This window comes from Dermacentor andersoni, chromosome 3 (genome assembly GCF_023375885.2).
Source record: "Dermacentor andersoni chromosome 3, qqDerAnde1_hic_scaffold, whole genome shotgun sequence".
Lineage (NCBI taxonomy): Eukaryota > Metazoa > Arthropoda > Arachnida > Ixodida > Ixodidae > Dermacentor > Dermacentor andersoni.
In genome coordinates this window covers 154210816-154233315 of record NC_092816.1, presented here as the reverse complement: position 1 = coordinate 154233315, position 22500 = coordinate 154210816, and the positions used below count along the sequence as shown (strand labels likewise).

Below are 22500 nucleotides of genomic sequence, written 5' to 3'. Positions count from 1 at the left end.
GTTTCAGCGCTAAGCATAGATTTTTCGAACCGAGAGTATAATATATGCTCCAACAAAACTGACTCTGGCTAGTTGGTCTATTCTGTAGGTATAGGCCGGGCAGCGGGCGAGAAATCACGGAAAGAAATACGTAAAACGTGAGTTATCGAATGATATCGTTCTATCTGAAGAAAAAAACGAAGAAACGAACCGATATACCCCTGTAAATATGCGGCCTCTCTTTGTGCGTCCTGTCCTGCCTATACAATGTGTGTATACTACGTATCCCTGTATATCTGTGCGCGCGCGTATATATATATATATATATATATATATATATATATATATATATATATATATATATATATATATATATATATATATATATATATATATATATATATATATATATATTACACACACACACACACGCACATACACCCGGAAGTGAAGCGATTTATTCACGAGCTGCAAATAACGCGTAATGATTTGAATATGCTGTACAATTAACTGCTCTAACGAAGGGTTGCATGGCTAGAAAGGAACGCAGCTGAATTAAAAGCAACAATAAAGAAGCTCCAATGTGGCTTATGAACTAATGCTAACCAAATTATAAAAAAAATAAAAACATCTACGTACTACTTCTGGCTCCCGCGCAAGAAATGAACAAAGAGAACCGACGCACTCGATTTTTGGTTAGCGACAACCAGATTAAGCCAAAGCAGATTAAAGTCATGGAAAGAATCTTTTCCTTCGCATTCTTCTGGCTTCATAACGATAGTTATCACCACAATTTTTATAGTGGCTGAACGACAGCAGCGTGCGGATTTCTCTTTAGTAAGCCTAGTGTGGTACTACGTATAGCAAAGGCTGGCTTGAGTGAAACAAACAAACAAACAAACAAACAAACAAACAAACAAACAAACAAACAAACAAACCCAAAACAAAGAAAAACGAGTCTTGGTTCAAAGTCGTAGCGAAGCGCGACGAATCTGCTTCGGGCATCCACGACTTCTGCTACATTCTTCCTTGCTTGGTCGCTGCTCAACAAAATGGCGCTTGCCCACTACGACTTGGATTGGCAAAGAAAGCCGGTGCGCAGGTAGCTGGGAGGGGAGGTGAAAAGGCTTGAAAGAGAAAGTAAGACAAGGACAAGCTCATCGAGTAATTTATCAAATATAGACTACTTCTACAGAGGCTCATTACTGTCCTTGCGCATTCACGTGTCTTGCACAGTGTTATAAACTTCATTTCCTTTACGCCGTGAACACATATTGTGCTTCTGTGGTCAGGTGTTTATTTCTTTGTTTTTCATTTTCCTTTCTTTTCCTGTCTTCGTAGTTTGTGTTTGCGTGTTATGCGAGGGAAGGGCGGCCTTGGTTTCTTATAGCTGCGTCTTACGATAGCCGGCTTTTAATGTAGCATACATATATTCTACTGCCTCTTATTGCCCCAGAGTTAACGAACAACAAAACTTCGAGTCAGAGGCCAGTTGCAAAGGACCCATATATAGTAAAACTTAAAGCAATCTAGAATGCAAGGTTGGAGGGACGAGGTGCGTTGGAACCGCTTCCAACAGTAAAGTGCAGAACGAAGATGGCGCTTCTGTTTTCCGAAAGAACACGTTGGCTGTCCGTACAATCACTGCAAGAGGCCGCATTTGAATTTCATAATACGCAGACTGCGTAAAACTCTGATTATGTCGCGCTTTCGCTGCCACGTAGCTTCCCTGTATACACCCGCGTTAACTGTTCACCGAACCCCCTGGTGGTGTCGACACTATTGCACGAAACATGATTTAAACTGGGTTGTATACGGCACTATACTGCACATAAACTTGAGCCGATGTGCACTACAGTGGCGTTGCTTATCGGCACTGCTTGGGACGCGAGATGCACGGTTGGTGACGCGCTCTATCGGATCAGCCGGACCGGGCTTAGCCTCGCGCCTGTTGTCACAGCCGCTGCCACTTCACGAGTGCGACCTGCGCTTGCTCACTTGCTCGTCCGCACTGTGTATGCAGTGTTCGGCAAAGTGTCACGTGGTAGTATTTTACACTTCGCTCGAGAAAGGGAAGGACGTTAGGCGACCTGGGACGCGAACGCGTCCATGTTACATTTTATGTCGGCACACAGTAACCCCTGCACATCTCAGAACATCGTCTGCGAAACCAGCTATGGGACCACTTCCTACGAAACGAAACATTCCAAACATTAGGAAAAACAAAACACATTGCAGAATTCTGACTTTATATATATATATATATATATTATATATATATATATATATATATATATATATATATATATATATATATATATATATATATATATATATATATATATATTGTTACGGTGGGAGAAGAGAACAAGGTCGTCGACGACAGTGAAGACGACGAAGTGGCAACAGCCTCTCGAGATTCTCGGCTGCTGTTTTGTACAATTGATTCGATAGATTTTTCGTTTAGACATCAATAAAAGAAATTCCGGTTCAGCTTTACAACCATGTGCAAGCAATGGACTTTAGTATGTAACACTCACTGCCCTGTTAACTCGACTTAAAGCCATTATAGCAGGAGCCGAACGGAGATTGACGAAACTTGGCAATAACGTCACCACTCGATGCAGCCGTAGCGCAAAAGCAAGTCATCCCAGGAGGGCTATAGTACACGTAATAATCTGTAATAAGGCAAAGAGCAGACTGAGTGCGTCGAACTCTGCAACGATCGAGGTCACATTGCATCTTGGCGTCCAACGTGGGACGAAGGAGTACAAATAGAAAAAGGAAAAACTATACAAGCAGTCCCTTGTTTTTCATCCAACCTTCCGAACTTAAATAAGAGACGAATCAGACACCAACTAGCAAAAAACTTTCGCTATTACTCACCTCGATGGCGCGAGAAGACAAAAAGGGCCCAAGCTTTCGCGACGAGCAACGCTTGAGCAATTTACTCCGAGCGCAGTAAGGGAGTTCGGACATTGGCGCGAAGTGTCGCAAGACGCAATGTCCCGCTCAGAGCAACGAGGCGAGAGGTCGTTGTATCCTTGATACAGGCTCTGCACAGACGGCGAGGCTCGAACCGTGCGCTCCGTACAACACTGGAACCTCCATTTCGTGAAATACCGAGAGAATAAATGGGAGCACGGACAAGCGCCTGTGTGGCTGCCTTTCGCCGACGCGAGACAGCTTGCGATCGAAGGCTTAATGAAGTCGCTGCACGAGGGATTACGCGACGGGTTTCTTGCGCGCCCTTTCGTCGCACGATCCCCGCAGACGGGTCGGGTCGCCTTTCGTTTGCCTCTCGCGTTTCTGTGAATGGAGCAACGAGAAAGGCTTCACACAGGAGATACTGTTTTCGCAAATGTCATTCGAAGTTTGCATAGCGTGAAATCAGAATGAGATGAAAAATAAATGAGACAGACGAGAAAGACGGACAGACTGACAGACAGACGAGACAAACCAGAAAGACAGACAGACTGACAGACAGACGAGACAAACCAGAAAGACAGACAGACTGACAGACAGACGAGACAAACCAGAAAGACAGACAGAAAGACAGACAGACAGACAGACAGACAGACAGACAGACAGACAGACAGACAGACAGACAGACAGACAGACAGACAGACAGACAGACAGACAGACAGACAGACAGACAGACAGACAGACAGACAGACAGACAGACAGACAGACAGAGACAGACAGAGACAGACAGAGACAGACAGAGACAGACAGAGACAGGCAGACAGACAGACAGACAGACAGACAGGCAGACAGACAGACAGACAGACAGACAGACAGACAGACAGACAGAGACAGACAGAGACAGACAGACAGACAGACAGACAGACAGACAGACAGAGACAGACAGACAGACACAGACAGACGAGAAAGAAACAGACAGACAAACGAGACAGAGGAAAAAGTAAGAAATACAAACACACAGACAAGAGAGAAAGAAAGAAAGACAGACAGACAAACGAGACAGACGAGAAAGAGAGAATTACAAACAGACAGACAGACAGACAGACGAGAAAGAAAGAAAGAAAGGCAGACGAGAAAGAAAGAAAGAAAGAAAGGCAGACGAGAAAGAAAGAAAGAAAGAAAGGCAGACGAGAAAGAAAGAAAGAAAGAAAGGCAGACGAGAAAGAAAGAAAGAAAGAAAGAAAGGCAGACGAGAAAGAAAGGCAGACGAGAAAGACAGACAGACGAGAAAGAAAGAAAGACAGACAGACAGACGAGAAAGAAAGGCAGACGAGAAAGACAGACAGACGAGAAAGAAAGGCAGACGAGAAAGACAGACAGACGAGAAAGAAAGAAAGACAGACAGACAGACGAGAAAGAAAGAAAGACAGACAGACAGACGAGAAAGAAAGAAAGACAGACAGACAGACGAGAAAGAAAGACAGACAGACAGACAGACAGACAGACAGACAGACGAAACAGACGAGAAAGAAAGACAGACAGACAGACAAGAAAGAAAGAAAGAAAGAAAGAAAGAAAGAAAGAAAGAAAGAAAGAAAGACAGACAGACAGACGAGAAAGAAAGAAAGACAGACAGACGATACAGACATACAGATAGACGAGAAAGAAAAAAAGAAAGACAGACGAGAAAGAAAGAAAGAAAGAAAGAAAGAAAGAAAGACCGACAGACAGACCGACAGACCGACAGACAGACAGACGAGAAAGAAAGAAAGAAAGAAAGACAGACAAGACAGACAGACAAGACTGACAGACAGACAGACAAGACAGACGATACAGACAGACAGACAGAGGAGAAAGAAAGAAAGAAAGAAAGAAAGAAAGAAAGACAGACAGACAGACAGACAGATTTATCTTACAACAACAAAACTATTTCAAAAGATAAGTTTTCCGTGGGTCTCAATAGAATTCCGCCATTGTCAGCGTTTTGTTAGTCCTGACGGGATCTGTAGCTCGTAAAAAAGAGCGAAAAGCCGTCAGAGATAAATACAAAATCAAATACTCTTCCCTCGCCGATCGCCTAATTAGGCGGGTATGGCAGCAATTAGAGGTACGATAGGGCAATGACCTAAGCTTGCCGAAGATTCTATTTCAGGCAAGGTAAACGAGCTTCTGGTTTTAAATGTCTATAAGAAAATTTAAACCTGAGTAGTCGGACGCACGTTTTCGTTCAGTGCCGCGAGGACAACGACACAACTGCAGAGCGGCCCGCCGCCTCCTTTTATCAACGTGCAGCCACTGCATGCATTGCGTTACGGCGCGGGCAAACAGGCCCACACTGTTCAGGCAAACCTCGATAACGCGCCACGTTCTCAATCTTCGCTTTACATTTACGAAGCAGCTATACAGAGACTGGAAGGAAAACAAAGCAACGCCATTAGACGAGGCGTGAAAAGCTGCCTGCGTGCCCGCCAAGACTCGCCCGTTTCTTCCCGACGCTACACACCCACACAGGAAAGCCGTTAAAGCGTTCTCGCAAATATTTCGAGCCCCGCCACTGTCGTGTAGGGCGGGGAGAAAAACAGAGGCTGGAGTAGCGCAGTTTGAAAGAAAGGTCATTCTGTCTCTCTAGTTTAATGTGTACTTTGCGCTGCCGGTTTCATTGTGTAGATGGCTTTGAGTTGTCTCTCTTTTTCTTCTTACGTGTGTCTACGTTCGCGGCACCGGGATACCGTCGGCATGGCGTAGTTGCGGAGAGCGCGTTGACGCCCGAGAAATGAGGCGCATGCCGATCCCGTCGCGCCCTTGGCCGAAATGGCGGCTCAAGCTTCGTTCACCCTCCTCCCGTTTCGTTTGCTCTCTCTTTATACATGTAGCGACGCCCTGGCGATTTTCCTACAAAGACGATTAAAAAGCTTTCTTTTTGCGCTTACACCACTGGCTTTGGTGCTGTTCCAATTTCGCAGGAACATCGCATTTGATTGTCCGGATCTTTCACTAACTGTTAGTACTGTTACTTGCCTGCTTGTCAAAAAAAAAACAACAAAAAGACTGCCAAGTTGTCTCCGTCTGCGCCTCTCGCCGTAAGTAGTGTCGACAAAAATGGCGGCTACGACATCACCTGCTGGCTTCCGGCGCCGGCAATGCGGCAAAGCATGGCTTGCGAGATTGATCTCCATTGCTCGCTTGAGGAGGAGGAGGGGAGAGGAATTTGCTTTCATCATTGCTTTAGAATATTGACCTGAAGCACGCGCGCAATGCAAGCTCTATTTTCTTTATTTTTAGGGAAAACAGACATCTAAAATTGCCTGTGGTCTGATAAGATCATTGTTTCGTTCCTCGCAACACCCAACTTGCATTTCTTCGCCACGAAGAAAGGAATTATTACTTCGGAAAATAGACGTCCGAGCTTGTTTTTCAATATTTTGTCTTCGCATCCTTTCATGGCATATCAATATAAATGCACACTTTAAAAGCCTGCTGCTGGTCATTTCAGAAAAAAAGGATCAGTCCCAGTTCACTGTGGTAAGTGATCAAACTACTATGGGAACGGCAACGCTACATCTCTCATTGAAAGCTTTCTTGTATTGCCTAATGAACGGATTGAAAAGAACACTACAATTTGCGCAGTAGCCGTTTAAATACCCGAACCACTCAATAATGTGGTCTGGCAGAGTACAAAACTAACATTTTTTTTTCAGTTCTTCTGTGGTCTCTTCTGACGTCACCCTCTGCTCGCGATGTCACCAGGTCTCCGCGTCACCATTGGGCAGTTCTATTTTCTTACCGGTGCGCACGGACGCGCACACACGCATAACGGGTTCTGAAGTTAGAAGCGTTAGGAAGAGTAGGAGCCAACCAATCATACATTGTTGAACTTCGGTCAGCCACAGATAAGAAGTTCTTACGAGCGAAAAAGCTTCTACGAACCAAAAACTTCTGAAGATTTCTATGGATGAAAATTGCAAACCTTGGCACCTATTTTCTTGCCGCGTTTCCCCACAAGCAATAAATTGTTTAATGAACAAAGTATGAAAACACGAGGTGATGTGAGAAAAGAACGTTCCCGTAATAATTACGCACACACACACACACACACACACACACACACACACACACACACACACACACACACGCACACGCACGCACACGCACGCACACACGCACGCACGCACGCACGCACGCACACACACACACACACACACGCACGCACGCACGCACGCACGCACGCACACGCAAGAAAAAAATACAAATTCGGCAGCAATGAGAGAGGCAAGATGCACTGGAACCAAAACCTTACGGCAAACCTCCTGCTCGCAGTAAGGCCAACTTATTACGTACTTCAGAAGCCTAATGTGTTAATCTATATCCACTTAATATGTTCATATATTCCCTTTATAAAACCGGCTCGGCCGAGTTTGAAACTTGCCTCGCGGGTGTCAACAATCGGCGAAAAAAGAAAAGGCCATCGCCGTAATGGGCACCCGTGAGGCCGAACGTAGTCCGGAACGAGAACGGGCGACGCCACCAACGCGGCCGTTTACAAGTTTCGCCGAACTTTTCTCTACGAAACAGAGAACGAGCGATTTCTCCATTATTCGGCCAAGGTCACGTTTACGTGGCGGCGTGACTTGATTTGCGCACACACATTGGAACGACTTGCTCTAGAAGGGAGGAAAGACTCTCTCTCTCTCTCTACACACACACACACACACACACACACACACACAATTATATATATATATATATATATATATATATATATATATATATATATATATATATATATATATATATATATATATATACCCGTTTTTCATGCGAAAGAAGCGTAGCCGGCCCCACCTCTTGGCGCCAACATTGTTTTTTGTTGTTTGCTCATGCCAATAAAAAAAATTGATGGACAGAGCCCTCTTGAGATATGCTGCTGGGGCCACTGTTTGGTTAGATCCATTAGTTAATAGCACCATGGGTGCGTGCGGGTGCTGCGACGTTGCACTGACTCCAGAATGTTCCCGCGTTAACAGATCACATTATTGTCCTGGATAGGAAGCACACCGTGCACTATGGATCGGCTCACAAAGTTACCAAGTCTGTTTAAATAGACTCCAGAATGGGCTAAGCTTTTGATTACACTGCCTCCGAGATCAGGGTAGTGTACTCGGCGAGAAAGCCGTCGATGCAAAGCGGGGGCAAGTACTAAAAGAAACCACTTACTTTAAAGGACAAAATGCGGATGAGAAGTCTGATTACCCGTCAAAGCTCAATCCGAACTGTGGTATATAGGTTCGTCTGGAGTTGTGTGCGAAATAGGGCAAATAAAAAAAAAGATGTCCGTCGATTACGATAATAGCTAATGCGAAGTTTGAGCGTAGCTGTATACGTGTTTTGATTTCGCGATATGTAGAGAGAAAGAATTTGAGACCGAAATCACCACACCGACTGGCAGTGGGCCAGTGCCCTCAGCGCCTTCGCAGAGAGAGGGGCAGAATGGGAACGCTGTGAAAGAAGACAATTAACGACGAAGGCGCGAGCAGTGGCACGAGCGCGTTCGCGTGGTTACGCCCGCGGACGGCGACGCTCAACCCGGGAACCGGGCGCCTCAGAACTGCGTTCCTAAAAGCGCTTAATCCACTGAAGCAATCGCACGCAAGAGACGCGCATGCAAGCTTCACAAAGCAGTGGCCATGCGTGACAAGAGTTGCTCAGTCATACCTGTTGCGAAATTCTCCACAAGTACTGCCGGCGCAGAAGGCGGCCACGTTGACTACGGAAGAAGACGCGGACCTACTGAGTGTGACGACACCTGCGTGTGGAAACAGAAAAAGAAAAACAGTCAATTAGTGACGAATCGCTTTTCCGCCGTGGAGACTCGCACCTATTTGGCGGCTTTGTTCAACCGCGTGTAAAACCTATAGGGAAGCAGCAATCGTGTTTGTTCGTATTTCACATCGAGATGCAGCGGCATCCATGGGCCCGCTGCAAAATTTTGAACTGCGCGAAGGAGACGGGACGTGAACAGAAACATAGACGCACACACAAAACGCAGAGTTCAGTTTTAAAATTTTGATGAATCTACGAACCGACTATAGCCCAACAACATGCCTTACGTCGTGCTGCAAAACTCCGCAAGCAGCGCCAAACCCACGAGGCGGCGTCGCCGGCCGTACGCTACATACACGCTTGGTCAAAGTTCATCAAGGAAGAGTGGGACGCGCTCCTTCGAAGTCCCGTCTTTGAGGACCAAATCCTGGCCGTCCAGCGCGCCCGCGATCGGGCCGGCACACTAGATCTGTCAGTCCCGTCGTGGGATTAGCCGGGTGTGCGTTTTATCGCGTTTTGCTGGACCCAATAAAAAGTTTATTCACTCACTCACTCACATGGTCACGTGTGCCTTAATTGGCCAATGCGAGCTCGCACTTGCCACTGCCATTGGCCTGCGAGTGCGACAACTGTACGCAGCCGACAGCCGTGTAAGGACCTGCTTTTGCGACTAATGCTTCAATGGCGTGATTTCGGAAATCGAGCGGCCCGGCCCGTATGCGCCTTGCACACAAGCACACGAAATCTTGCCACGTGAGCGCTTCTTGGGACACGCGACTCGGAACACGTTTCGGCAGCTTTTTCAGCCGTGCATACGACCCACAGATCCAGTATTGTTTTCTACAGCGAAGCTGCAAACCGCTAGGGCTGCGTGTATTTTTCGTGTGCGTCAGCGAAAATTGTCATCATCAGCAATGGCACATACCCCCCCGCCCCCCTAAGCAAGCAGAAATGCAATGGTTCATCCCCCACGTAATGCAGGGGTTACAAGCAGACGGCAAAGTGAAGCGAACAGTGAGTACATTCAGTGGAATCGCGCATACAACGTACACAACAGCGTACGTTTCAATAAGGAAACAAGCTCAAAGCAGGCATCTATCACCATCAGCAGCGCCTCATACATTAAAAAAAAAAGAGGTTTATATCCTTTGGGGCTTATCTTGTGCCACAACAATCTTCGTCATCTGCCATGCTTGCGCTTCCTCTCTTGAAAACTCGGCGCTCGCTAATTTCCTGTCGAGAATGCTGCGTTAAAGCTGATAACGCGCAAGCCGTTCATGACTATATGAAGTACCGGGCTCGCAGCGTTAAAGAAAGGAAATGCGGGCAAGACAGATGACGATTATTATTCGGCGACAAAATACAACCCAAAGGGTATAAACTTTTTTTTTAGATGGTAGCCCCGCAAGCAAACGAAAAATGCTATGGCTCATACCCCCGTAATGCAGAGGCTACAAGCGCTCCGCCAACTTGCAAAAAAATAAGTTTGCTATCCTGGGTCCAAACAGAACCCGTATCGCATATTAAGCTGATAAGAACGGATAGTACACTTTGACCGGTGTCCGCCGTCTATGTTGGCACTGCCCTCTCTTTGTCGGCGTTCCAAGCGCTCGAGTATCTCCTTTCCTTCCGCTCTCCCGTGGTGGCGGTCCTGTCGAAACGTCACGCCTGCCTAGTTTCCTAGACACGCATGAATGGGTTTGTAAATGAGTTCGTGAACCACAGTAAACGAATTCGTACCATTGTTCAAAATTTTGTGTTACCTCTGTGAGGCGTGCTAAACAGCTTCGCCGGTCATCCACCTTCACTCAGTGGAATGGCGCACGATTTTTTTCATACGTATTTCGTCTCCAGTTGCAGTGGCGATGGGCATGCAAAACCACGGCCCCTCGCTGGGAAGGCACACCGTGGCGGCAAAGCACACCGCAACACCCGGAGGAGGAGCGGTGGCGTGGAGGAAGCTCGGCCAGCCGGCGTCCCACTGCTCGAAGATCTACGAATTCTAGATTTGTACAACCGAGCCATCGAACATCTGGAACGTGTGACCCGGTCGCCCGACGGCGATGTAAGTTTAAACCCCATGCGAGCGATCTTGCGCGCGACAAGCGACGCGATGGAGATGGCTGTCGCGTTCGCTCGTCGCCGAAAAGTCGTACCCCACGCGAGCGAAGACTGAGCGACGTCTCCCCGGTGTTGCCGGTGTGAGGGCTTCAAATACGCGCCGAAGCTGGCGCCACGCGTGCTTTATTAAAGTTGACGTGTTTTACTGTAAAGAGCAGCACAAAATATTTCGGAATGACTTGCAGTATATGTTCTTATTCTTTCACTTATCAAAACTTAGCCGTTTGCTCGTTCCATGCGACAGTCGCACGGTCAAGTACATCAGTCAAGTACTATTGTACTTGACTGATATGCATCCATTTCCGGCTACGCGCTATTGGCTAGTCGCTCATAGCACTTCCGGGCGACGAATTCTAGATTTCCAGGTCGGAGCGATCGAGCGACAAGAACGAGCGATCCGTTCGCGCGATGGCCCGTTTCAGGGCTCAAAATCGTCGCTGGTCGCCGTGGAGCACAAAATCGCTCTCGCGGGGTTTGGGCTTTATGTCGTTCGTAGCTCTCGCGCTCGAAGTCGCTCAAATGTGGTTTAGGCTTAAAAATGAGACATCTGCAGGACGATCAATGGCGGCCAACTTTCTGCCGAGCTCCAGCGAAAATCGGCCCCGTGTACGCATGTCATGCAATCGTCGTCACGCAAGTTTCCTGGCATTACCACCGAGACGGCGCTGCTTTGCAGTTTTGTTTACAGTACATCTTTCGCAAGCACTTGGATTTAAAGTGCACGTAAGCATCAACGAGCGAGCAGTCGATATAAGAAAGAGTCGTTTAGGGTATTAGCGATAAAAGAAAAACCGGGAAGAGATCGATACGATCGAATCCGTTAGAGGCATAAGTAGCGGTACAATGTAGATAGAGCAGTTTTCAGGAAGAAAAAAAAAAAGAGGATTAAGGAGATGCATACAAAAATGCTAGAAAGAAAAACGTGTACAGCATACCTGACGCTCTCAAGCAGATGACTATTTGTCACCGCCCCGTTTTCAAGGGGATGTCATTAAATCATTATCATCATGATTGGCGCCGCCTGGCAATGGTGGATTTCCAGTGTCTTATACGGCGAGAAGCCGGTAACCCTCTGATAACTCGCTCCACCAAATGTGTGGGGTGGGAAAGCCGCAAGGAAGTCACGCACACTTGAGGCACTCCTGAATAATGAACGTTTTGCCTCCTTCGCGAGTCAGCTGACATTGGAAAACAGCCGCACGCGGGACATATGGCGCATCAACTTGCAAGCATGAAGAAAAAGTGCAAGCGTATAAAACAAAACTAAAAAGAAAAGCACGCAGAGCTTAATAATGGAAGTGAAAAACTGTCATCCTACCGAGCATAGCAAGAAGCTACAAAGAAATCCTATGCGGGTTTCTCAGAAAGAAAGCTTCGCAGTTAAGGAAGAAAAATGTGTCCTGGTCTGGGCATGGAACCCGGAACCTACATCTTTCCGGCGCGGTCACTCTACCGTTTGAGCTAACCAGGAGGCCTTGCAGGTCGCAGAACGAGAGTGAATTAATCGACAACTGGAGGCACAGGGACGCCGAACGTGGCAAATCAGTTCCGCGGAATCTCGCAAGGTGCCCTTTCTGGGAAACCCGCATGGGTTTTCTTTGTAGCTTCGAGCAACACCCGTGCGGATGACAATTGTTCCCTTTATTGAACCTTCCTCCTACCGGAAGTATTCTACAGAAGTGATTTGCCAGAGGTTTGTAACGTTTGTATCAGTGTTTAAATTTGCTTCCCAGTTCTCTCTTCCTAGTTCCTCTTGTCTTCTTGTACATCTTTTATGCTTCTGCATTTATTCACGAGACGATCCTCTGCAGTGTAGCCCTTTGGGACCTGTTTCTGCATATTATTCCGTATTCACCAAACTATGTATATACATTGAATAAAATGAAACTGGAGAATAATAAAGCTTGCGGCGATCCAGTCGAGACAATACCTTAGAAGAATACTCAAGATTGACATGAAGTAATTGGTGGATTAGTTTGAATTGAATTGAATTCTGTGGTTTTACGCACCAAAACCACGACTTGATTATGAGGTGCTCCGTAAGTGGGAGACTCCGGATTCATTTTGACCTCCACGCCATCTTTGACGTGTCCACCGACACTTTCGTTCGGTAGTTCAGAGAGCCCGCGGAAGATGACGTCTACGATCACGATGATTAGGTACAATGGCAAAGACGAAGTTTTGTTGGTTTTCTTTTTTCCTTGCCGCTGTGCGAATGTATACACACATCAAAGCTATATAAGATAACCGCTACCGCAGTGAGGTTTACAGCTGCTGCCTTTTGTTTCCCTTGAATAACGGAAATCAAGGGTATCGTCGGCTTCGCGAGCTGGTCGTTGAGGCAGGCCTATCGCTTTACAGTGAAGTACGATCGACAACGCCTCGACGGGCCCAAATGCTGCAACCACAGCAGCTCCACCCCTCTTCGCCCCAGATACTTCAACAACCACATCCCATTTTTTTTTCTTCGATCAGACGGCTTCTTCCAACGCAGCAAACATTCCTGCCTGGACCCGGTTGGGGGTGGGGTCACGGGGAAAACGCTTTCCTCAATGGAGCGTATCGGACAAAGAACACAATGGATTTCAAGGGCAGATTAATCCTCAGAGGCGGCAACACAAGCAAAAGCAACCACGACTGCGTGGCGGCGGTACCGGCAGAGAAAAAATAAAATAAAGAACACAGATCCCCAAGACAACAACAATGGCTTACGAGTGCAGAGGAAACATAGCAACCGTTCCAAGTCAGATGCCGTCTGCTTTTCTTTTCTTTTTCTTCTTTTTTACGTTTCTCTCTATCTCATCGCAGATGAAAAGATAGGGTTGAGGCGGAGCGCTATGGATAGAAACAGCAAAAAGACCAGAATTGAAAGACCAGTGCAACCGTAGTAGCTGCGCTCCGCAGTTCAAGGTCTAGTTCTTTTGTCGGTCACGCCGAAATACAGGATGCGAAGCAGAGACGACGGCCGCGCTCCGCGCTCAGCATGGAGTCGACGGAAACAGGAAAAAAAAATTTAAGAAAACGCCGAGAGAGATGAGAAAAGTAGTAAAAAATGAGGAGAACAACTACAAAACCCCCCCAAGAGAGACAGGAGTAGGTGTATATAGACCACGAATAACACGAAAACAACAAAAACGCATAGCAGCAGAAGACGAGAAGTGCTATAAGGGATATGGATGCACGGAGAAGGAGGCGAGGGCGGCCCTACATAGCGTTGCAAGCCGCGCGTGGAAAGAAAAAGTGGAACTGACTGACCGCGCCGCGGCGGATGCTGTGGTCTGCAGTAACGAAAGGGAACGAAAGAACAGGCACGGTCGCGCGCCTCCTCCTTGTGAGCGATGAGGCCAGACCGTCTCGGGCTAGGGAGAAGAGCGCACGGGGTCGCGTGCGACGAGCGAAAGGCGAAAAGAGAAAGCTTGCTGCAGCGCGTCAGACGATGGGGAGAACAAAGAAAGAAAGGGACCGGCCATGCGCGTATATGTGCCGAAAAACACGCGAAAAGATTGTCGAGGAAAAGACGAAAACAGCGCCTAGAAACAGGCGATGAAAGACGGAGAAACAGACGATAAGAACACGGAGAAGCAGACGAAAGTATTGCAGAGAATAACGATGGTAACAGTATGCATAACAAATGGAAACAGACGCGGTGGTTTGGGAAGGCTGAGAGGATGAGGGTACAACGGCACGAAATAGAAGAAACAGACGTCAGTGGAAGAGTCACGACAATTAGCGAAAAAGAAAGAAGAGTAAGAAAAGTGAAGGAGAGAAAGCGCGTATGGAGAAAAGAAACCATCGTGTGATACGTATCTAGAGCGCCAGTGCAGACTAATGGAGGTATAGGTATAAGAAAGCCCCGCAAAGCATGCAGAAGAAAAGAAAATTGTGTCACGGCTATAGTTAGGAAGGAAAGAAACGAGAAAGGGTATAGGTACGTAATTACGACGGCAGCGGGTGCTCGCAAAGAAAGGTGCGAATAGGCTAAGAATCAAGTGCCTCCGATAAAATTAGGGCGACTCGAGAGAGAGAGAGAGAGAGAAAGTTTCACTGTTATGTATAGAGAGGGCCCCGTGGCATCAGCGGCCGCCCTTCAAGTTATTTTTTATTCGCACATCATTTTCCAGCATGCACAAGAAGTGAACGCACCGACAAATACACGCGCAAGAAAAAAATAAGAAGAGAGAAAAGGCTTGTGTAACGGCGAGCTCGTTTATAAACGCGACACTTGAGGCGACTGCAAAGGAACCCGACACAACAGCGGCGATAGCCACTTGCAAACTATAGCTGCCGTCTGCTCCACTTCTGGGCCGCATTCCTTTCCCCAAATGGCGTGTCCGTCGGCCAAGGCAGCGGCATAATACGGTGCTGCTGCTGAGGGCCGTTCGCGCTATGCCCCGCAGGAAAGACAGGACAACCGTGCCGTGCGGACAGCCGCTGCTGCTGGTCGGGCTGTGATTGCCCTCCATTCGGGTCAGCCCCGGAGGGGGGCTCCTTGCAAACACCGCGGCGTCGTCCCTTTGCAGTCCGCGGCAAGCTCTAATGGAGGCCGTAATGGACACGCGCTCCAGCTGCGAGCGGGGACACTGGGGGCAGGTGTAACGTATATAGGTGTAACGGGAGCAACAAAAAAAAAACGGGAGCATCGTTACAGGGGTCACGATCGAAGGTGGGCAGTTGGCAGAGATCAGTAGCAATACTTACGTGGCTATTATGTGTTTGGGCAAATCGTTCAAGGTCTACGACCTACCGTTAACGTGATAGTTTACGCAGTTTCACGAAGTCGCCAGTGAGCGGGCAAGGCGAGTGTGCGCACGCGTGGTGCCGCCTATAGCTTGTGCTACGGGTCGCATCGGCAGGACGATTTTTTTTTTTTTTGTATCAGTGGCTGCAGCGCGGACGTCGGTACTGTGACCCCTGTATTCAAAAATACATCTTAATTGACACCCATACTTGACTTCATTTAAATGACGCCTGGCGTCAGTGTGCCCATGGCAGGACGCTCATGGCGTTTCCTTCGGCGGGTTCACGACAAGCGTCATTTAAACCAAGTCAAGCATGAAACTCAAGAGGCATTTCTAAATGCGGGGGTCGGTCAGTGTACAGCAGTCGCGAAGGCCGCATTCAACCACCGCTTCAAAGACACGCTGCACACTACTGAACTGCTTCGTTTGAAAGAGCGAATACAAATTACGATGAATCGAAGCCGTGTGACGCTGTAACGGTGGTACGCGCGCCCAGTAACGAGACCCACCAGCCCGCATTTTTGTCAACTGCTTCATCGTTGTCATATTTATAGTTAAGTGTACTCCATACTGCATATGGTGGCGCTATACCAGCGGACGCCAGCGCGAACTGCTGAAAAAGAACGCGTAGATCAGCCGGGTGCAAGCTTATATGGACAAGGATCCAGTTACCGGGACGTATACGGCATGCTGCTCTGTTAGCCAGCCGTCGCTGGACATCACCGCTTAAAATAAGGGTAGGCGATCCACGTGTATACTGACCAAGCAAGGGAAAAAGGTTCCGCCAAGGTATCATTACATGACTGCTGCAGAGCGGCAACTTTGCCCGCTCCTTATGTACTCGGCGACTTTTATATCGAGTATGCGCTAAGATTCACTGCATGTCTGAAATATGTGCGGAAATGCTATAGGCTGGATAGGTTTGGAGAGAATGACTAACGCACATCTCAGGCGCTCAGCAACCTACGCCTTAAAACAGATTGAAAGTCTGCACCGGTAAAATCCAGTAGCGGATTTGAAGATTTGAAGCCGAAGGAAAGAAGAGCTTGTGATTGACGGTCAACCTCCTGAAGCACCGAAGGAGTGCGTTTTAATCTGTCCAAGCCAAGCATTCGCGGAGTCCATCGCAAAAAGCAAATCAGCGCAGCACGAAAATAGGTTGCCTTTCCCGAACGACAACTTACAAGATGCCACTGGAAGATATTTATAACCACCGTGTTCCTCCAGCGCAACAAGGCGCCGAACACTTGGCGTAACCAAGGGCCGTGACCGAACGTTGTACAGGAAAACTTCAGGACTATATAAGCTTACGAAGGAGACGGCAAACGAGAGCGGGCGATATTCCTGCAGTTGAAACTACACAAGGAAGCTGGACAGGTGACGTAATGCGTAATAACCGATGGTCCGTTAGAGTAATGGTTAATGAATGCGAAGGGAAGAGAAATGCGACTTGCGAGATTGGAGATATCGCGGCGACAAGGTTAACTGGCAACTTCTACAGGGGAAGACTTGTTCCTTAAGTGCAGTTGATTGTCACGCTGTCCACAGTGATAACGATTCGCTGCCGGCCGTTTTCCTTTTCGTCCTTTCTTTTTCACTTGGCATTTCGTTACGGTAACTTGGTGAAGCTTATTATGGACGGTTTTGAGCCGACTTTTGTGGCTCATTCTAGTGTCGCTCCTTTTTTCGATGGACTTGGCTTTTTGATGTCCACGCATCCATGTTCCAGAAAGGGAGATTGGATACATTTTCTTTGTTTAATTTTAATTAATTATGGGGTTTTACGTGCCAAAACCACTTTCTGATTATGAGGCACGCCGTAGTGGAGGACTCCGGAAATTTCGACCACCTGGGGTTCTTTAACGTGCACCTAAATCTAAGTACACGGGTGTTTTCGCATTTCGCCCCCATCGAAATGCGGCCGCCACGGCCGGGATTCGATCCCGCGACCTCGTGCTCAGCAGCCTAACACCATAGCCACTGAGCAACCACGGCGGGTACATTTTCTTTGTTCACGAGACTGTGTGCGCACAGTAAACTTTCCCGGTCGCCTAAAGTGCCACGTTCATTTCGACGCACGATCGATTCTCGTCAGAAACGGGGAGGGAGACCCACAATTAAGCAATCAAACATCGTTATTGCTTAGTGCAACGTAACGTTGTATAGGCGGAACATTTGATCCAAGTATAGCGTATACAGAAATCGGAAAAACTAGGTTGGAACCGGTGACCAAGAGCTTTATAAACAGTTTATTCTTTTCTTCGAAAATTCAACATTGTCCCAAAGCGTTCATGAAAGTGCAGCACACCCTGTAAACTCAAGTCAAGCATGTCGCACTTAAAAATAGGCTTCTCGGGTAAAACGTCTCGCTTGTCGTTTTCGGTCTGCATATATGCAAGTCGCGTCTCTCGTATCCGCATTTTATGGAAAAATAAGCTTGTTGGCCCGAATTCATTTGGTCAACATTCATGGTCAATGTTTAACGTGAATAACACTCGCATTCACAAATACACCTCGACTTCGAGTCCGTGCTTGACTCAGTCAAGATAGCGCCTGGCGCGAACGTGACCAAGATACCCAATGCCTAACCTTGGGCGCGTTCATGCCAGGCGTGATCTTGGTCTGAGCGAAGTATGTACAGGCTTCAACTTAAGGCACATATCCGAATAAGGCGGTAAGACGCGTAATATACCATGCAGTGCTCGTAGCGCTTGTCCGGAAATTGCAGACAGTGTGCACGCGTGTTCAGCGACAAGTGACCACGCAGCAGCGAACGTTCGTGCGGAAACACTGGAGCAGGACGCTCGACCGAACGTCGCCATCGCGCTGTCATGGACAACTCTCCGTGTCGCGCCCCATGCGCTTTACTTCAGCGTTCCGGAACTGGTCGGCCGCGCGGACTATTTACGACCACGGCGAACGACAGCTGCATACTGGGCCGTGAGCTTGCCACCTCCGCCATACTCGGCTGGAGTCTGCATCGCGTACAACAAACAACGCGAGACTCCTACATAGCAAACGTCACGTCTCGCTTCAGTTACTGCTCGCGGAGGAACAGACGACGCTTTGCAATGGAGCGCAAGAGCCTCGCGAACACGAAGGAAACCAACAACGAGCGAACGAGAAACAAAGGGAGAACATCTATACAGCATATATAGGTGCCGCCACGAAACGATCACGTGCTTCCGCTTCGGTGCACTTTGCGCGGAAAACTTGTTGCGCGCCAGGCGAGAGTCGCAGGCGACACAGCCGAGAGACTCGCGAACCACTCGCTAACGCCTCGCGAAGAGGCGGACGCGTGCCTTTTCCCACGCAATTGAGCCGAGCAGGCGTCGTTAAAGGGAGAGCCGCCAACGAAAGCTAAAGACACTAAAGAAAATATATTCAAAAAATTTAAGCGAGCAAGGAAAACAAAACGATCTACAGCAAACAGTAGGCGAAGCGAATCCACACAAATAAAAAAACAGAAGCGAGCAAACAGACGGAGCTAACCTTGAGAGCCCAATGAGGCAGACAACCAGGCCTGCAGCAAAGCCGCCCGCCTGTGTGCACGCATGCGCACTTCTTGCGAGGTTGTTAGCATGCAGGGTAGGAGGAGGAGCATGCAGTGTCCTGGCCGAGCGCCTAAGGCTTTTCAGGCGTGACTAACGCTCGCGTCAGCCTTTTAAGCTTTGCGTGTTGCCGACTTTTTTTTCCTGGCTCCGTTATAGGCTTGGAGGCACGGTGCGGCGAAGAACCCTCCTCGGCGGCTCCCGTCGATTCTCGAACGTTCTCGCGGACTTCCCCCGCCAACGGTGGGCCACGAGAGCTTTAATGAGGGCAGCGAACGGTCGTCGGCGTGATGTTATTGAGACGAGCATGTCTGACCAAGGACTAGGAGAGCGTAATTGCTCATTATACGGACCCGAGATATTCCAGCCGTGAGCCGCAAAGAATGAAGACTGGCGCGCGAGAGCGGACGGTGGCCGTTGTTGTGAACGAGCTAATCGGAGCGCCGTGTGACACTCACGCGCTTATCGGCGGTTAAATCGCTATCACTTGGCCGACAAAAAAACAAAACAAAAAAAAACGGCTCGAGGACACGTCTGCGCGAATACGGTCAAATTGTATGCGACGAGAAATTACGAAGGTAAATTACCTCCTCTGCGCTTTAGAATGTGTGTGTGTATATATAACCACTCCCACAACGAAGTATAATATACATAGTAAAGCCCTTTAAACTTCGTAATGTAGTGCCAAGCTTTGAAGAATGCCGCCCCCTCCTCGCGCGCTCTGGCCGACGCCGCGTCGCTATTGGCCTAAAAGCGTCACGTGGGCCTTCGCGCCGTGCATCAGCGCCATTTTTGCTCGAGAAGCGTCTATACGGAGTGGCGAGGAGCGCATGTTGGCGCCGTTGCTACGCTCGAGCAGTGTAGGCGGCGCCACGGTCGAGGAGGGAGAGTGAAAGAGGAGAAACGAGGAGGAGTGAAGGTGGAGGAGGAGAGTGTCGCTACTTTACGAAGTTTAGGGGTTTTAGTACATCGAAGAAACGTGCGCATGCGGTGCATGTCCAGCTTCGGAGCAGGCGCCGCACTGGCAACGTGTAGTATAAGTGTATACAGAACGCAAGCTTATATGGAGAATGTTCAATTAGATTCTCCTATTCGGTGGGGAACACTGTGGCTGGTCTCTCCAGAAAGCTCTAATGGATCGGCCAGGTTGACGGCGCCAAGACGACCGGTGCAAAGCAGCATGCCACGGATACAGTAGAGGAATAAGAAGAAAGCTGCAGGTCGTTTTTATACATTGCAAATAAAATTACGCTCATGAGAGAGCTTTTATGCGTCTAGTCTCCGAAAATTTTGCACCTTTGGGGAATAGCTTGTGCCCCCAACAGTAATCGTCATCTAGAGTGCATTTCCCTTTTTTAGAATGTAGCTGTTTACCTCTACCCACGATTGCATTTGTCGCGTCCGTGGGCAAAAACTCAACACAGCGGCAGGCGTGCGCCGCTGGGTTCCTTGCAGCATCACCGGATGGCGCTCGCATCCGCGGCAACGGCGGCGCCGGCCGTGCGGGGGAGGGAAAGAAAAGAACCAGAAAGCTCGCATTCCCGCATATGGTATCACCGCAGGCGCTTCGCGGTAAAGATTACGGTTGCGTAGGCTGTAGTTGCCGCGACACGGAAGCTGTAGCATACGAAGCAGGGAGTAAGGTGACTACGCTTTCGTATCTCAAAGAAGAACTCGCCTAGCAGTTGATTTCGTTTGTGTTCCGATAGCGTAACCGAAAGATCACGCCCAAAGAGCAGCGTGAACACGATGAGCGGCGACGGGAACAGCAGAATAGGACGCAGCGGTTTCTGCCCAAAGAAAGCCACGCTGTTAAGAATGGCGAGCTGCAAGGAAAAATTGCCACCCAATTACGACTGGGGGACAAGACGCGCATCCCCCACTCTCCGTCGCTGCAGCTAGACTGCGTTCGAAGAAGCGGGCTTTGTGCTGAAAACCGCCTCCATCCACCAGCCCCATCGCTATTGTGACGAAACGGGTTCGACGGACGAACTATTGTGCCCGAGGTCCCCAGCGCCGACCTGATTTGCTACGCGTGAGCAAGCCGCAGCGGGACAACGAGCTACCCAGAATGTCTCCGAGGTACCCGGAACGACTCCCCAATGTCGTCGGCTCCAGACCTTGGAATGTGTGTGCCTTTGTGTGCGTAAACTGGTCTGCGGGGCGGCGGCAAGTTGACAATGAGTAAACGAACGCTCGCGTCACCTTGTTTCGCGGGAGGCGGCTAGTTTTGCGATGACGAAACGAACCTTTGCCGCCATGTATCGCCGGCGGACCGAGTGTTTAAAAACGGCGGTTGTGCGGATGCTCGACACTTCTCTCGTGCAGTCCGGTTGGACTGACACACTTTCTCTTGAGCAGTCATGTTGGACTGACACTCTTTCTTAAGCAGTCATGTTAGACTGATTTAAATTCTGTAAATAAACCCATTTTCCTCGTTCTCGATGAGAAGCAGTTCTTCCCTTCATCAACGTCCTCAGCGTGTTTAAGTTGGACGACGGCATGGGCCAGCTACCTTCGAATTCATGCCGGACTCCAATCTTGGCAACGGATCTCGAGCGATGGGATTGAGCCCCCAATCCTGACAACGCACAGTTAGGACGCCTCAAAAGCAGCGCGAATACCATGAGCGACGAAAGGAATAGCAACGTCAATATAAGGAATAGCAACGTCAATATGCAGAACGGCGTCGTACTCAGGCTCGGCAGGACCCAGTTCAAGGCTACGTCACATTGGTCTATCAGATCAGATGACACCAGAGCTTCGCTGGCCAACCGGCTTCACAACGTGGATTGGAGGCCATTATTTTTTAACGTTGCACTCCCGGTATAAGGTCGCGAACACCGTGCATCTGTGAGAGTGGCACAGTGCTGCTGAGACGAAAGCAGTGAGCGTAAAGTATTTAAAGAAGTGTACGCATGCAACATCAATGACGATTATTGTTATCGGCCAAGTCCTAAATGGTGTATATATTGTTTCAGATTGTACAACTCACACCCTGACAGCCTTCGAAGTTGGTGTTTTGCACGCAGGAACATCCTCTGTGAGGGTGAAATTACTAACGGTATACTCGCTAACTAAAATATTATATATATATATATATATATATATATATATATATGGGGTTTTACGAGCCAAAACCACTTTCTGATTATGAGGCATACCGTAGTCGGGGGACTCCGCAACTTTTGACCACCTGGGGTTCTTTAACGAGCACCTAAATCTAAGTACAATGGTGTTTTCGCATTTCGCCGCCACCGAAATGCAGCCGCCGTGGCCGGGATTCGATCCCGCGACCTCGTGCTCAGCAGCCCAATATTATAACCACTGAGCAACCACGGCGGGTCACTCGGTAACAAATATGA

At 48.5% G+C, this 22500-nt stretch overlaps 1 protein-coding gene across 1 annotated transcript in view; it reads right to left on the bottom strand.

The window, feature by feature from the left end:
- LOC126524600 (uncharacterized) overlaps nt 1-22500 on the bottom strand; it is a 244933-nt gene that overhangs the window by 74027 nt on the left and 148406 nt on the right. The window contains exon 3 of the mRNA XM_050172901.2: nt 8617-8707. The gene's annotated coding sequence lies outside the window, so the exon portion shown is untranslated. The remainder of the gene's footprint in view (nt 1-8616; nt 8708-22500) is intronic.